This window comes from Streptopelia decaocto (genome assembly GCF_964273445.1).
Source record: "Streptopelia decaocto genome assembly, chromosome: 10".
Lineage (NCBI taxonomy): Eukaryota > Metazoa > Chordata > Aves > Columbiformes > Columbidae > Streptopelia > Streptopelia decaocto.
Genome location: NC_138665.1, coordinates 17,423,134 through 17,440,494, shown reverse-complemented (window position 1 = coordinate 17,440,494; position 17,361 = coordinate 17,423,134).

Here is a 17,361-nt window from a genome sequence, read left to right as displayed (position 1 = left end):
TAAACTGCTGGAAGACAGTTCAAAGAGTACCGTATAGGGTGACATTCCCTGTGTTATATCTCATTTAATCAATGCCTGCAAATGCAGTCAGAAAGACCTTTGAAATTAAATTTCATAATTGGGCCTAGAACCTGAAATCAACTTACCTCCACAGCAATCAACAATTCTGTAGCCACAGTAGTACAGAGCCTCGGAGTGGGTGAAAATGTGTGGGTGGAAACAGAACATAATTTTATTCTGCCTTCTTGGTGCTGGTAATGTCATAAACATCCTGCCATTCCGATATTATTGTGTTAATGTTAAATATTTGGTTGATGCAAATAGGAGTTGAGATGTAATATTCTTTATATGGCATTGCCCAGAGCGAAGTAAGAACACCATGACAACAAGGAGCTTGCAAGCTGTCATGTTATTTGTGTTCAACTTGCAGAACAGCTTATAAAAAGCTATCAGCTGACAGGCATCCTGAACATCAATAGTAATTGAGAAAGAAAGAATAGAAGAATAGCAAATGGTGAACAAGAACGAAAAAAAAGTACAATAATACACCCTAGGAACAATACTTTAATACTTTTCCATACACTTTGAGCTTTCTTAAATGACAGTCATTTATTAAAAACCACAACTTCTCAAACAAAACCATTGAATGCAACCACTTTAGCCTTCAGACATCACCACCCTCTCCCATAGAGAACTTTACTAATCAAAAGTGGCAGCATGCAAGAAACGTTTCTAACATTCTACGGAACGAAACTATCAAGCAATTATAAAGATGACTACAGGGGTAAGAAATTTCTTTTAAAAGTACAAATATTACATAGAAAAACATATATATGAAGAACAACAAACTACGCGCATGGTAACACAGCATTTAAGAATATTGCCCATGGTGCTGTCGCTATCCTCACAGATATACCTCTTAAGATTAAGCATCACAGCAGTTATTGATCTATATTCTTTTATTCTAAAGTCCTCTTTCATTGTTATTTTGGACTAGTTTATTACTGGTTTGCTACATGCAGAAGTACTAAATGACTACGAAGCAAGGCACCTTTTTTTGTATTGGTGAACTGGATCCCACAGGTCACTGCCCTGGGGAAATTCAGTTCTAGGAAACAAACAAGAAGCAATAGACCACATGTTACATAGCTGGCTTAGTTACAAAGGGACTATTTGTGAGAGTAAAGTGAGTGAGATTTGATCCTTTAACTCTTATTGTTTCATTTGGAATTTAAACTATAGCCAGGTGTTTTGAAATCTGAATTTTTACACACAACACTCCACCAACTCACTGCAATTTCATGTTGTCCCCCAATGAAGAGATTTTTCTAGATGCAGCAAAAATAAAAAAGGTGATGCAAAGCTAAAAAGACCTACTGATTGGTATTTCTAGCTGTCCCAGGTTTTTCTGTATCCCTTGATGTCTAACATTGGCATATGTCCAGATATGCAGAGATACACTACTACTGGAGATACAAAGCAGTCTTTTAGCACGCACTTACCTGTGGAAAAATAAAATTTGCTAGACAGAAGAAAGGGCACCATTAACATACATTGCTGGAGAAGTTTGATTTTTTTTCTCCTTGTCATAGATTCAGCATAACTGGTTTCTTTGAATGACACATGGGATCTAATAAACTACAGTATACTGCATCACTTTTTTAATACCGGGGAGCTGAAAAGCTCATGTTTGGCTTCATTAATGATGTACCCTACTAAAAGTATGAATAATTCTGCTGACAGGCCATCTGTTTGCTGTCAGCCAGGAATCGATAGCGTGGCCCTCAACTGCATCAGCTGCATAGGAATGTCTTGAAGAATTCAGTGAATAAGCCCTAGAAAGTAAACTGCTTAATTGTGCTTGTCTTAGCTGCCACTGTAAAAAATTAACATCTCCATTTTTCTCTAAGTGTTAGGAGAATAAAAACAAAACAGACAAACAAACCAACCCAAAGCACTGATACATTATTTGTGCCAGGGAAAGAAGGGGGGGTAGTGGTGGAGAAAGTAAATAAACAGACCATCAAGGGTAAGTTACCTGGCTTTGAACCTAATAAACATACTTCTAAAGTTTGTCACGCTGCTTCTCAGTAGTTTTCCAAAATACAAATTGTAGGTCATCTTGGGAAACATTGCTTTAAATGCATGTAGCCATTGATGTAATTATGATTCACTGAGGAAAAGCAAAATTGTATTACTTCAGTAGGTAGTTTTTGTCATGCGTGAGTTTAGATGAGGGTTAACAGAAGTTAATGACCCAATCAAGGCATTTCAAAAAATGAAGGCTGAGTATGTTCAGAGGAAGAATCTGAACTCATATTGCATGCTTTTGGATAAGTGCTCTAAACCTAAGGTTACTACATAAGGGGATTGTCTTCCTGCCATAAGGTTGGTGCCTCAATTTAGAAAGAAGCCAAGACCTCTCCTTCTGGGAGAACCTTGCAGGTGATGATTTCCTGAGACTCTGATTAACTTCTCACACCAGAGAGGAGTAGCAGGATTTCTTTGTTATCTAGGTAAGCCAGACGTGAGGGGATCATGTCTTCATTGTACAGGTACACACTGCACCTAACACTGGGAATTAGATGCCACTCCAAGACTCAGACAGTTCAAGTCCATGTCCCTGTTTGGATTTTGCGCTCGTGAGTTGCACAGTGCCTATAGCAGAACAGGGGCCAGAAACGGGGATTTCATCACCCTGGGTGAGTCATTGCACTGCAGTGCTGAACTACTTCTTCGTGCCACAGCCATGAGCTGCAATTGTCACTCTCTGCCTCGTGCCAGCAGCACTGGCATCTCCCACATCTGCAAAGGACAGGCTGGCCTTTCTCCCATCTCCCAAAAATCTCACCTGAAATAAAATCAGTTTCACAGAATTTAATTTCTCTGCTACAGAACTATAAACAGCTGAGTCAACCCTGCTGGCATTTGCAATATGAATGTTGAACCAATTCTTGAAATTGTCAGCTGCTAGCGCCTTGCTGTAATAATAAAATAATTATTTACCCAGGGATTTTTGAGAGCACCTTTCATTCCAGGCCATCCTCAAGTGAGCTATGAAGCCATGCGCAAGCTATATATAGAAAGCGCTTCACCCATCTGTGACAGGCAGCCACCTACGGGATGAATCACTGAGCTCCTCGCAGCTTCCATCAGCAGGACCCAGCAGATCAGAACATGGCGCAAACAAGGATGGTACAGTGCTGATCCTCAGCTCCTTCTTGCTTGTTTTTCTGCACACTTATTCAGGCCCTATACCAAAGGAAAGCCATTTGTAATTTTTTTTTCTTTTAATATTTATTATCCTGATCACATTTGGCCAGGTTAGAAAGTGTCATCAACACAGCTGTAAGATTACATGTATGACCTCATCATTAATATATCTCATAGCTATTAATGAAATGTTTTCTGTCACAGACAAAAAAAGAATGACACTAGTACCATCTCCAGAACTGTTCTTTTGATTTCTCCCATCTCACTCCACATGGCCTGCAAAATGTTAACACTGCTGCGCTGTGGGATTTGTCACCCAAATAAAGTACTTTTCCATTGCAATTACATTTGTGTATCAAAGAAATAACCTCAACATCCAAGCCATCATCAGCTGTAAGAGTGAAGAAAAGCCCTGCCTGTGCTGTCCTGACACTAGCTGGGTACTAGATGATATTATTGAGTTTGCTGAGCCCCAGCACATCCCAAATACCTCCTGAGTGTCTTCACTCAGCAGGGGCCAGCAACACATAAGTTGCCATCCTGAAATAACCATGAAGGAGTCCTACTGGAAGTCAGAGGCATCACTGTCAAGAGATTTGTATTTTTTTAAACCTGAAACAAGATTGTATTCCATGTGGGAGCTGTGAAAAACCTTGTGGAAGCAGCAGAGCCTTAACTTTCAAAATCAAATGTTTTACTAAAGCGATCTTTTAAACCTTGCAGAATAAGATTTTTACAGGCTACTGCATTTTTCCCAGCTTTTTTAGCACAGAGGAAGAGTCTCCTACATTTTTAATAGAAAAGGAAACCGAGAACAGGTTGAAAGTATATGCTGAGCTCTGGAAACAGCTGCAATTCAACCCTTCTTTTGGTATATGCTAACTCAAAGCTCCTAATTTTCAAAGTGTTTTCTCAGAGGAAACAGTATTGCTGTTTAATTCGAAGACAGTATTATTCAAAACTTATGTGTTTGGGGAATCTTTCCCTCGTTCTGAAATTCAGCCTAATTTTCTGTCACTGAAAATGCTACATTTGGAAAAAGAAAAGCGGATCAGCTGCTGAACATTTTCTGCTCGTTTCATCTAGCACTGTCTCAACTTTCAAACTATTCTTATGTCATTATTTGCACTGTGTTGCATGCATGTAGTTGGAGTGAATCAAGGAAGTACACTGAGTGCAGTGTCTGCTGGATTAGCAACACCGAAATTTAGACCTGGTTTAGAGTTTTAGACTCAGGTTTTATTGGAATGCCTCTCCAGTTCACAGTACTGAGTTTTTTATGTCAAAACTCTGTCACATTGCTGAACCTCCAGGAAGAGCTTTCATGAATGCACGCATAGAGAACCTGAGAGATCTTCTGGTCACAAGACGTAGGATGTAGATGTTTCCTGCCCGTCACCTAAAATTTAGGAACACAAAATTTGCATGCATCCACCCATGCCTCCATAACGCACTACAGTCATAAATCTACTTTAACTAGTGATTTTCCTATGTGGATTTTTATTTTGAGGAAATGGCACAAATTACTTCTAATTGAGATTCATTAACTTGGGGACATGTGCTGATAGACTGTTTTCCTACATGATGAGTCCCATGCCAAACCTTGCTCACAATTACATCTATGAGATAGCCCAGGCACTCACTTAAGAAAAATGACAGCTGATGTTGTGTAGGATGCCTCAGTTGGAAACCATGTCAAAATTGCAGATTTAACATGATAAGGTGCAAATTCACAGGCCATGGCTTTATGTCTCACTCCCAGCTTTTTTTGTTCTACTTTAATTTCTTCCATGGCTTGCTGTAAAATATTGTAGTTTATTTCAGGTACAATCATTCCTAAGTTGACAATCACTGCTGCAATCATATAAGACACCATTAATTCTCACAACAATTGCCATAATGATTTGGAATAAAATAGAGGGTTTTCACATTTTCATGATTACTTAAACTTTTTATGATGCTGTACACTAATTTCATTCTTTCTTACTTCTGTTTTGGCAAAATTAAAGTATATGCATTTTCAAAGAGCTATTAATACACAGTGGAATAGAAGATTCATTTTGAGTTTAATATTCTGTCAATAGCCATATTAGGATTTAGTCAAGATTTGTGACTTACACTTAATGCTTGTTCACTGCCTATATTTTAATAGCTCCTTTGGGTCCTGCTAGAGAAATAGTGAAACCAGAGTGTATTCCAAATTACAGATCTTTAATAGAGTAGAAATTGTTCATAGAATTATATAGAATATGTCATCATTATTTCCCTAGAAAAATATATTTCACACTAAACTACGCTTTTAAATTTTACAGATCTCAGATATACATTTGTTATTATTGTCATAGCAATTATTATTTAATTACAGAATTTCGCAAATGTATTTTGCAGTTTTATGTTCCAACCCAAGAAAAACTAGTAGAGACGATGCCTTTTGACAATAAAGTGACTATTGAGCATTGACAGTACAAGAATTTTTTCTGAGAGATTTAAGCTGCTGGTTCAACTACAGGTTTCTTTTTGAGCCTTTGGACAGATAAATACATGGTCTTGGACCCACAAAGGACCTTAGAGTAGCTAAAACTAAAACATAGACCTTCAAACTGGCAGTGGTCATCTCACTCTGGAGCCATATAATTTCTCCTGGCACAAGGGACATGCAAAGGTGCATCCAAACCACTCTTTTGCAAAGTCATTCTCTCAGGCCCTGTGATCAAATAATTATTTTGGTATAGAGAGTGGAACAGTTTTGAAAGTAAGGAGAAGCTCATTGAAAATACCTTGTGTCTCGATGCACTGGCACATTCAGTTAGGACTACTTTCCCGAATTTTCTATTAGAAGATACCTTCAAAGCTAACTGAGTTTCCTGACCTGACAAGAAAAACATTCCTGTGATTCCTGACTGGATGGATGCATCAGCCTCCAGTCGATCTTACAGGCCCATCCAATGTATTTCTTCTCAACCACTTTGGCTTTACTTTCTGGTTGCTCTCAGTTCCTGACTTTCAAAGATTAAATAACGCAAAGGTGAGCTCACATTTTGGCAATATCTTCCATCTCTCTTTGCTCCTATTTTCAAAATGAGAAGAATATTTCTTCATTTTATAGGGCATAATGAATGCCAAATAAACATGGTACTGGAAGGAAATGCTCAGATGTACGCTCAGGGGACTCAGAATGTCCAGGCTCACCCTCATGTAGCAATGTGTCAGTGTTTGCTGTTTTCAAAACAACTACCTTCAACCCAGTAGGGAATTATTGTTTGGGGTTTTGTCTGTTTGTTTGGTTTTGCATGGGATGGTAGGGGAGAGGCAGGATTCACTACACTATCTTTGCTATTAAAGCTCCCTGTTGGGAGAATGTAGCCCATGGGCTGAAATCACCTACCGATTGTTAAGCACTTCAACCGTGGGAATATTCAGCTTTTAGAGACCCCTTAGAGAAACAATTACCAACATGTACACTTTCCAGAAGAAAATGGTATAACCTCAGTGTACTTTTGTGTTCCTGTCCCTCATATATCCTTATGTTGCATCTGGGTGTACATTGTATGTAGAGCCTGCTGGCTCCAAGGATTAAATTCCAGTATAATGAGGACCTTGTGCTAGTTGTATACTAGACAGGCATTCAGCTTATACCTCCAAAGATCTGGCAACGACGAAAGACTGAGTAGCAATTGCCAAAAATTACTTGATATTGTGTAAACCCTTGTGCTATACAGTCTGATAGGTGAAAGCGTTCATGTGTAAGAGCAGAGTCTGCAAATGAAATGTATACAGTGAAGTAACATTTGTAATAACCATCTGTTATTTATCCCCTCCTTTCCCTTTATGCATGCACACACATTCACATAATTTGCATAACTATAAAACACTATGAGTCCATATTAGTGCTTTGGGATTAATGATACAGTAAAAAACATTTTATGTTTGCTATACAATATTTTTGTCTGTGGAGATGAAGAAAAGGTATTTGAGCCCCAAGGGTGCAGAAACTGAGATTAGGCCCTGCAAAAGTTGGAGATTTCCAGCGGACCTCCTTAATATATATACAGATATACAGACACACACACACACACACATCTCTGTGTGTGTGTGTGTGTGTCTGTATATCTGTATATATATATGTATATGTATATATATATATATATTCTTTTTTTAAACTGCAAAATGGATCGTAATGTCTTGAGAGTTAAAGTAGGCTTGAGTAAGTTGGGGGGAAGCAGTGGTTTAAATTTTAGAACAGATTTCTGTTTTATTTCTAGAATAACAGTAAGAAAAAAACTTGGAAAAATTATACCAAAGGTAATCCAAATATTTTTGAACTGGAGAACAAGTTCCATTTATTTTTAAGCCTTTTTCTATATAACTCCTGCTATCTTTGAATAGAAGTGGTTCTAATTAGCTGCTCTTAGGGAAGTACTTGACAAAATGAATGCTTATGTACTCTGCTCATTTATCCAGCCTTTCTCCAGAAACCAAAGCAAAGGTCATTTTAACATAGTTTTGTAATATTGTGGTTTTAACCTCTTTGCTGTGTATGCTATAAACTCCTGGAATTTTGTGAACATGAAAGCACAAGCTTGATTAATTCTCTATTTACTCTTTGAGATGGTTAGCTTGATTACAAGACGGTCTAAGAAACCAAGATTGGATTTTAAAATGAAATTAAAATAATTTCTGTGCCCTGACAATTCTTTTCCCCTTGGAGTATTTCAAAGAGGATAAGATGGAGGGTGACAGTACTGAAGGAAATGAAACAGATGAAGACTATTTGTAGACAAATTGCAGACATACTAAGCTTGTTAATTTACATTAAAACCTAACACTTATCCAGACCTCTGTTGTGTCAAAAAGCAACAAAAGAGAAGCATTTCTAATTTCTCAAGTGCACTTGAGATTAAATTATGTTTTGTTACATCCACCAACAAATGCTATTAATGTATATTTGCAATTGCAATCCTTGGGTCAAATTTGGCTCTGTTTTTTTCTGGTGATATTAGATCATTGTTTTAGTTTATTTGCTGGTACTTCTTCCCACCCTCTGCCAATTGCTCTCTTTCTCCCAGATGCTACCAGTACCATAATCATCATCATTATACAAATTGTGCAGAAGGACCATGTGTTTGTATAGTCTCACTCTTACCGTATTCTGCTGCATTAGAATGAAATAATGTAGTCAAAACAACTTTCACTCGTTGTTTTCTGACAAGTACACACAATCTAAACTACTCCTTGTAAGCTATGTCGGTAACAAGAGTTTGTATGTAATTTGCATAAAATATATCTGAGCTAACTTTAGCCAGCCAGAATGAAATACCTTGTTGCAGTTAATCATCTGGACTCTGTTTAAAGTCGACAGACAGTCTAGCACCTCCAGAATGTGATTTTTCTCAGTGATTTTGGACATCTGGCTTAGGCTGAGATGTACCAACCACATCATCTCAAAGTTAGGCATCTAGTCAAAGACAGGAAAGATGAAACCTCACCCGTAGGATTACAGGTTGCTGCACAGACAGGTCTCTGTGCCTTATATCCCTCCTACCTGGAGTCACAATGGTGCATAGTTCTGTGCTATTTAAAGGTCTAATGCAAGATCTTGCTGTCACATATGTATGAATAAATGAATCAGCATTTTTCAAATGTCACCGAAAACTATTTGGGGTCTGCCAGCCTACTCATACTGACAGAGGTTCATTCTGTCAGGATCGCACTACAGCAGCTGGGTGAGCTTTTGGAGATCCAGGGTGCCCCAGGGGAATGTGCACCAGGATTGTGACATATGTCACTCTATTTTTAAATTATCAGTGTGCAAGCTGCAGCACATGTTCATACAAAGAAAGGTTACACACCCTGACTGAGTGACTACGTGTGTTTCATGGGATTCTGTTTACTAAAGACAACAGATGGACATTTTAAGTCTATAGTAAAAGCAGAAAAATGATATACTGTCTAAATGAACCATTAACAGCACTTCTCCAATACAGAACAAAAGTCAAACTAAGAGAAATGTTTCCCACTTGTTAAATAGGTAGTACACAGCTGCAGGAAAGTCTTTTGGCATCGGTAATTCCCAGACATTTATCATCATACACTGTCTGAGGAAAAAGAAGTATTTATCATTTTCTTTTCATAAGCACTCACAATTTTTGATAGCTGCCAACAGAATTATTTTAACAGGCTTTTGGAACAGAGGGGCAAATGGACTGCACTTGTGTAGGAAGTCATTCATTGTTCAGACCACATCATTCTGTGGATTTCCGTGTGGATTGAACTAGTTTTGAGCAGTGCCCTAGAATTATTACCACCGTGAAGAAAAGAACTATTTTGGATTATTTCCTACTTAATCTGAAGCACAGATTTAGTACTGTAGAAGAATGATGAATAAACATGTATTTGAAGTACTATGAATTGGTGAAGTGGATTAGCATTAAATAAATTTGAAATCAAGACTAACAAATATAAACCTCTGTAGAGCCAGAATAGAAATGCAGTGTAGCCATTCTCAAATAAGGCTGAGGATTAAATGATGAAATATTTGACAGAAGCTAATGAGCCATCATCATAAGCAATAGGGTGTTAAAATGGAAAAAGGCATTTGGTATGAAACACATTTTTTCTGATTAATTTTTAGATTTTTCTGAGTACATTTTTTCCCACATGCATATGAATGCTGAACTGCTACTTTCCTGCCAATTTGGAGCCAAAACTAATGGCTTGTGACCATATAATGAGTTGTAATATTTAACTTGGATTCTGTGATCCCAAATGTACTTGAAAGTTTTGATATTTTTGTTCTACGTGTGGCAGTGCAGAGAAAAATATCCTCCTAGTCATATGAAGTTACAAAAATATTAATTATTGTGAGCTACAAAAATTTATATCCTCACCTTTTCTCTTGTCCTGCTCTATAGAGAGGAAATCAGAGATCGCATTCACAGGTTTCTCATAAGCTCTGTGCATTCAGTTCTCAGCAGGTAAATGAAGCATCTTAAAAGTTTTCTACAAAGGCAGCGCAGGTTGGTGGTTGGGAGAGGTCACCTGCCTCTTTCTGCTAATGTCTTTCTACTCCTAGTTGGCTCAAGTCACTTCAGAAAAGCTTTTTCAAAAGCCATCATCATTGATTTCTCTCTCCTGCTGCTGAGGTCAATGAGAGATTTAGTGTTATCATGATTCTTACCCATAAATATCGATGTGAAAACTCTCATCGACTTCAGCGTGAGGACAGGGCAATATCAGACACTCTTGGAAAACCCATCTGCTGCATTGCAGTTTACTGCTCCATAAAAACAGGCAATGACTATACTGTGTGATGTATTAGGAAGGCTGAATGACTAGTACTTGAAAGAACGTTTAATTAGTTCAGATAGATAGGTCATACGTGCTAAGTATCAATTGTTATTAAAAATTTATCCCCAAGAAATACTGATGACAATTTTTCCCCAACTGACAGCTGGAAAACATGTTTGCAGTGACCTTATTTAGATAGATTTTTTTTTACATTAGAAAAGAAGTCAGAATACAGTGAGTAATTAATTCCTTCATTAATTTGAACCACATACTTTCTTTTAAGTAGCCTATCTCATCCTTTTATTTTTAAATAAGTTCCTATTAACATGCAGTACCATCTAAAAATAATTATGATCAGAAAATCAGCTTTCAGATTGCTACGGTGAAAAAGATTAAACTTTCTACCATGCGAACTTTATTTGCCATGCCTGGAAACTTTTTTCAGTCATGTCCTTGATTCAGGACACAACTAGGAAGAATCATCCAATGTGCAAAAGAAGACTGTTTCCTCTTCTGATTTGTTCCCAGTTCAAGACAGTTTCTCTTGACTTAGTTCTTAAACGCTGGCATTCTCTAAAGAAGTTATTCTCCCAGGCTAAGCAATGTTGCACCTCTTACTTCCACCATCATGTCATCATGGTTCCACCAAACCTATCTGAACTCGTAGTGCTTTAAAATCTGAGACCTGCCTTTCCACACAGAATCACAGACTGGTTAGGTTTGGAAGGGACCTCTGGAGATCATCTGGTCCACGCCACAATGCACACCTAATAGAGGTTCATTCTCTCTACACCTCTAGGACTGGTTAGGGTACTGGATATTTAGTTTTAATGCTTTGCACTCCTAAAACAGTATCATGCGTGTAGCCTAAAAAGTGAAAATACACAGACGCTGGGATATGGTTTTATGGCTTCAGTGTAAAATTGCTGCTCATGGAGTAGTTGGTTGTGTTTACAGTATCAGACATATCAGTGTTTGAATGACTATAAAGTTTAAAATGTTCCCTTTAAGATGGAGTCAAAAAACAGTGCTAGACTGTACTGTGATATAATCTGGGAAAGTTTCAACTACCATTGTTTTTCCTGTACTATTAATACATGTGGTTAAACAGAAGCCATCTACACATGCCCGTTGATCCACCAAACTGAGAACTACATGCATTTTTAAAAGATGGCAACAATCAATGACAAATTAAAGAACATAGCTATAAATTATTCATGATAGTAAATCCCAATAATTGAAGTGTGCCCCATGATGCAGAACATTAAAAAATTTGCATTACTTGTCATTACGAGATCAATATTAAAAAGATTATTAAATTGAGATCATGGGAAAACAGCAAACATTGAAAAAAAAAAAGGGAATCACAACCTAAAATCCATAACTCACTCAGTCATATATAATAAAGGTGAACAACCTTTCTTTTTTTTTTTATGCCACCAGCACTTGTTTTGATAACATTTCAAACTTATACTATGTAAGTCTATTGCTTTAAAGTTTTATTTATTAGCAACATTACCTGTTCAGTTCATTGCAATTTAAGTGAAAACTCAGAGCCACACTTTTAGCTGATGCAAACCTATTTAACTTCATTAAAGCTGCTGGATTTCTTACCCAGCAGGTGATGTATTATCTTACATCAGCCTCAAATTCAGCTAGTACATTGGAGCAGAATTTAAAAAGCAAGCAAACATTTGACCAATACACAGTCTGCTGAAGCTGATGAAATGTCTCTCACCAGCTTTGGACCAGACCTGCTGTTGTGATTTCATTCTCAAATCTAGAAATTCAGTGATCATAACACTACAGCTAAAAACAGAGAACAATTTGTCGTCAGTTTTCCCCTCCCAACCCTGAAAACCCTTAACTAAGCCAGATCAATTGTCACTGGACTGCTTTAACTGGTGGGGAGTTTATGAAGTTCCACATCTCAAAAAGAATGGTACCCAATTGCTCCAGAAGGTTAACTTTATATCTTCAAGCACTGATATTCTGTCCATATAGTGGCAATAACAGGTTCAGATTCTTCCAGAAAAGCATGAAAAATGCAATCATAGTTGTGGCACATGCGGATCTCTCATGTCACAGCCTCTCATGTTGCATCCTTACGATGCATGTGATGTGTTGAGTCACATCAGCAGGCAGAGACTACGGTGCTGTGCTGGGGCTGACAAATGCACCAGGCAGTACCAAGGCTCTGCTGCACCTCTCTAGATGATCCCAAATGGGCAAAGAGGCAACACACTGCATAGTACCACCCTAGGAGAAATCTGTTAAACTGTCAACACACTAAATGTGTTAAGCGTCATTAGCAAGATTCCTAATTACCTATTTTGAATTAAGAGTTGGCACGTACTATTTGCTGCTACAGAAGAAAAAAGTGAGGATTTACTTGCAGGCAAAGAATTTTGTCTATGAAATTACTCCAGCATTGGAGTCAAAGTAAAATTATATTTGTAAATATATTATACATTGAATTCAAATGATGCAATTGATAACGTTTCCTAAGATGGCAAATAATGAGAATTCACACTGAATTTTCTGCAATAACGGTATGACCTGAAGGCAAGAGACCAAATTAATTCTGAACAGGAATGTGATCTGCAGTGCCCAGAGGCAGATTTTGAGAATCTTATCCTTGATCCTTTTTGATTCAGTAGATTCTGTTCTAGTCAAAGGCACTAAAAGCTGAACGCAAAGTTGTGTTTCCCTTGTTTTCTGACAACCACACTTAAACTGCTCCTGCCAATGCAGAGTGAGCAAATGCACCCATGTTTTCCAGTACATACAGTTTACTCTTTGCAGTTTTCTCCAACCTGGTCCATTTTTCGCTTAAATACTCAGCTTAATAACAGACTGCAATATGTAAAAACAGCATTCCTGCGTGTAACATGCCAGTACTGCTTCTTAGTGTGGTGCAAACCTCAGATATATCTTAAAAAACATCTCTGTCCTACTGAATACAAAAAACTATTTCTTCATTTCAGCTTCCAGACAGAAAAAGTAAATCTTTCAGCAGTGTATTGTAAAGACACGGTAGTTTCAAAGGAAAGCATTTTTGGTCCCCGTTACAAATAACAAATACTTTGGATGCACGTGACACTCTATTTTCATTTTTTATGATATTTTTATTCGGGTTTTCTGTTCAGAGTGGGTCTTTCCTGTTTGTTTCCTTTTATCTGTTCTGTATATGCTAATTGATGAGACCATAAAAATTAAAAACAGACTGACGAAGCTGATGGCTTATGCCTTACAGTAGATTCTCTCAGTAGACAATTTACAGCTTTGTTCTAGTAAACATCAAATGTATTGCCTTAAACAAAACTGCGCACTCATTATATAAGCCTGTTTTTACACTAGTGCTCACTGTGATCAATGTATCACCCATTGTCATCACCAGAGGCTTGCCTATTTATGCCAAGAACAAGTCAGAGATACCTCTCAAATTCTTCTCCTTTCTATTCAAATCCTCACAGTGCATCCATTTCTACAAAAATTGAATATGCATTTTCACAGTAATGGTAATAAAGGTATCAACTTCAACTTGTGACCAAATGGCCTCCCATCCCTAAAGAACTGCAGGAGTATTTTGAAGGGAATGTGGCTTCAGCTGGAAAATTACGACCTAAACATGGAACAGAGGGAGGACTGACCTCATGTAAATCAGTTGCTGGAAATGGCAAGTAGAAAAATAAATAAAAATAAAAAACAATGGATAAGCAGAAGATGTACCGTTACAGTGAGATTTAAAGAGTGCGGGGGAAAGGGCTACAATACTGACAAACATCAGAAGCTACTTCTATTGTATGTGTTTAGTTGAGTGAGGTTTCAAAGCAGTGAAGAAGTGCTCAAAACATGAACGAGTCCGTTATCATCAAGGATCTGCAGGAAGCAGACTGCAGGCTAGAGCGGCAAGAAAGATTAATGAATCAAGGTCTGCAGAAAATATAGTGTTCAAAGAAGTTTACAGATGTTAAGAGTTTGAATACAAAATACAGGGGCAGGTTGTACAATGTTGTGCTTAAGAAACTTCTCTTGAAAAAGGGGAAAATATTGAACAGGGTGGAAGCATTTTCATAAGCATCATCATCATCAACACCATCACCACACCTGCAAAGCAAAGGATTTTTTTTTGCCAGCAGCATCTCCCTCTATTCTTTCAGTTGGAAAATCATTGTATAATCTTAGCCAGATGGCTTCAGATAAGGGATTTGGGACAGTGATGGTGAAACACAGCTCCTTATGAGGTCAGCATCAGGAAATGGAAACGTTTCTTGAAGATGGATGTTTGATGGCAAGGAGCAGTAACAGAAGTATGGAGAAAAGAATCATTTCTCAGACTTTCTGATAAATATGAAAGACGCTACATTTGTGAAGAATATAGGGGGAGCAACGTGTTCCCTCTGCCAAGTAACATGTTTTGCCAGCAGGTGCTGGATTGCCAAATACATGAGCCACTGCAGCTGGCACAATGCCCTGATGAAAACATCTTATTTGGCAGCTCTGGATTTCTAAGGAACTGTTTTCCTGATTACACAGCAAGAATGACCAGTGTGCCATGGGAACTCTGGAGGAAAGGTGGTGTCAAAACCACACATACAGCATGTGATAGCATCACTGCTGTGCTTTATGGGAGCCTGGATATCATTGTCCTAAGAGCTGGGCTTAAGAAGGATAAGTTAGGAGAAGCTGATTAAGTTAATCACCTCCTTTGTTATTTTGGACTCTGGCGGACTTCTCAGCATTGTAATTCAGCAATGGCACAGGGATGCTTTGGGTTTTGAACCTTATGTTTGCTTTCTTCCTCATATACAAAGTAAAATGGCATGTGATAGTGGGGACTGCATAAGGTTTAAAGCATAGTGTGTGGCTTGAGCTAACCTAGGTGAATCAAACATAAGGACAGTCGGGTCTGATGGCTACAACAATAGAAACGGTCAGGTTTGAGCATTTGTTTTCACTTAGGTGGGAGTAGGAGCCACCTGCTCATGGCAGTTTCTCTCTGCTGTGCTGTGATTTATTACGACAGAAGCCAGGGTTAGTGTTATCTCACTCTGCTGCTGAGGCAATGGTTATGTGCTTTACCTTCACATTACTTGATGCAGTGCTCACCCTGCCCCTGTGACTGGTGCACTCAACCTCTTAACCAAACTAGCAGTAGTTTGGTACAGGCTCCAAAGGAAGTAAACTCTGGAGCCATAGTGAGGCCAAGAACTCCAGTTTACCCACAAGGCAGCAGTGTGACACAGTGAGCATCGATGCATATGAGCCTGGAACACCAATCATGCAATTAAACATGTCAATAGCAGGTGGCTTTTCCAAGACTCATTTATCAAAGAACAAAGAAAGTTGGGACTACAAGGAGACTCGTGCATACCTTTCCATCATATGTAATTTCACTACAAGCCAACCACTTTATTCCATAGATGTGACAGCCTAATTGAGCTGTCCCTGCTAGGCAGCCTGGCCGCATGGCAGTGATCTCCCCCAGAGCTGGGACACCTCTCAAGGTCGCTCCTCAAGGCAGAGAGAGACCTTTTACCAACAGCTGATCTTTGGTAAGTGACTGATATCATGCATAACCTTGTAGTATGGTAACTTTGAGTTTGCCTTGGTGACTTAGATTGCATGCTGAATTGATACTAATGAAGCTTTACCAATCCATGTAGCTATTCAATATTATTATAACCTTTGTTTTCCTTGCTCTTATACATAAACCACTGCTCAAGTCTGAGGCTAAAACTGGACCTAGCTGCATCTAGGTCCATAAGGAGTTTAGAAAGCAAGGGGGTCCACTCTGAACCTCAGGACTCAATGGGTGGCTTTTCCTTACTCTTTGCATCTCCAGTCTCTGTGTGAATCATTCTAACTTGAGTTTATCTCTATTTTCCTTTGTATACTTCTTCCATGCAGTAATTAATAAGGTGAGCCTTGCCATCCAACTTATGGAGCCTTGTCAAGCCATTGTTAAACTATGTTCTTCCTGCCTGTTATTCACCCATGCGGTTTTGCCAATCACAGCTTCCCTATCAGTGAAAATTCATAATGTGATCTTACCTGTCAGTGAACAATTGTGATCTTAGCTAGACATTTAAAACTTGTCTTTGTTTTCTTTGTTTTTGTTTTTAAATGTAGATGTTTATTTTTTTACTAAAATTAACCTTACCAAGAAACACACCACAGTCCTCTTACAACTTCTGAGCAAACTGAATTCATTGTGCTATTATTATGATTATTTCACTGTTTCTAGGGATTAACTGGCAAGTTGAAACAGAAAGCAGGAATGGCTCAATGTCTCGGTGATGTGACAGTAACAATAAGGAAACAGAGCAAATGAACCTGAAGAACTCACTATTTTTGTAAAATCAAGAGACACAGCGCAGGGAATTTTAGCAGCGAATACCTTCTAAGACTGTTTTCTATTATTGTCAATTAGATCACCTGATAGGATTTCCTAAAAATACTAATTTAAGATGTTGCTCTGCTTTGTTTACAAATATTTACTGACATAAAGGCATGCAAGTTCACTTTTTAGAAGAAATTAAGATGTATAAGTTTACATACCAGAGGAAAGCAATGCACATCTGTAGCATCATAGTACTTTTTACACATAAAAAGACTGAGGGATTTTTCTGCTTACAGACACCTGCTTAGCAATGATGCCAAAGCCCATCTGCTTCCTTAGCTTTGACAGATGACCAACACATACCTAATAGCCTTGATTCTGACAGACAGCTCATTTATTTAGCCATTTAAAATCTGTCTAACTAGTTCATAAAAACAGATATATATATAAAAAATTGAAACAGGTTTTTGAATACTGAAACTTTAATCCATCTAGTTATGGAATTTAACATGGAA